Source organism: Corvus brachyrhynchos, unplaced genomic scaffold, assembly GCF_000691975.1.
Source record: "Corvus brachyrhynchos isolate BGI_N302 unplaced genomic scaffold, ASM69197v1 scaffold69, whole genome shotgun sequence".
NCBI classification, from domain to species: Eukaryota; Metazoa; Chordata; class Aves; order Passeriformes; family Corvidae; genus Corvus; species Corvus brachyrhynchos.
In genome coordinates this window covers 2,289,469-2,290,765 of record NW_008240228.1, presented here as the reverse complement: position 1 = coordinate 2,290,765, position 1,297 = coordinate 2,289,469, and positions in this window count along the sequence as shown.

Sequence of the window (1,297 nt, the reverse complement as noted above, 5' to 3'; positions counted from 1 at the left end):
CCCCGCTCTAATATACCGCGGCGCACCCGCGCCGGACAACGCCGCTTTTCAAGCGCTTTCAATAGCGCCCCGCTCTTCAATGCAAAGCAGCCCGGCCTCCTTTTATCCGCCTTATTCTCTCGCCTCCCCTCTTTTCTTTCCCTTTTCTTTTCTCTCTCTCCTTTTTTTTTGTTTTATTATGGCGATTATTATCCCAATCCTTTTATTTCTTGCGGCGGAGCCCCTCGCCCCCCCGAGACACACACACGCGCACACACACTCACTCACTCACTCACACACGCACGCACATGCAGCACACGCACCGCCCCGCAGCCGCCCGCCCGTCTGGGAGCAGCGCCGCCGCCGCTCCGCTTCATCTAGCCCAGGGCGGCAGGCGCATGCGCTCATCCATATGCATGAGGGGGACAGCAGGAGGAGGGAGCAGAGGAGGGGAATGGCACGGGCAGGGGAAGGCAGGTACCGGCAGGAGGAGGAGGCGGCGGCGGCCGGGATGAAGTGAGCTGCGGGTTGGCGGCTCCTCTGCCTGAGGGAGGTGGCGCGCCCCGGCCGCCCCGAGGGTCCGTCCCTCGGGAAGCGCCGCTCCGCAGGTGCTTCCAGCGCTACCTGGAGCAGGAGGAGCCGCGCTGAGGCGGCCCCGGTGCTCCCTCGGAGGCTCCCGCGCTCTCTCAGCGGCGCTCCCGGCTGAGAGTTTTTCCCGCGCCGCCGCTCGCTGAGGGGACGCGCGAGTCCTGCCTGCCCGGGAGCCGCAGCCTGTTCCTCCTCGCCGCTGGTGGAAGGAAGAACGAAGCCTTTTGGGGGACACTTTTTGCGGTGTGAACCCTTTCCCCTGCCACTGGCCGGCTACGGCCGCCCGCCCTTCCCGCTCCTCAGTACCAGAGGCGGGACGGAGTGGGAGTGCTGCCGGGAGCGGGCCGGCGCGCCCTGAGGGGACGAGAGGCACGGCCGGCCCGGGACTCTGAGGGAGCCCCGGCCAGCGGCTCTCCTCAGGGAAGCGGAGGTGGCAGTCGCCACCGTGTGATTCCTTGTGCCTTCCTCAACACGAGGTCGTGCCGCCGAGGGCCTCCCGCGCTTCAAGTGGGAGGAAAGATCCCTCAGCTGATCAGTCCCGGTATCACAATCCTGGCGGAGTGCTGAGACCATCAGGGACCCCGTCCCCCGGCTGGAGAGGCTCCTCCCAGCTTTCAAGTGGGTGCTGGGGTTGTTCTGCCGCACATCCTTTCAGGAGCAAGCTCCAGAGCCACACAGACAGGTGATTACTTAAGAGACTCCCTGTCACAGGCTACTGAGAAGCCCAAAA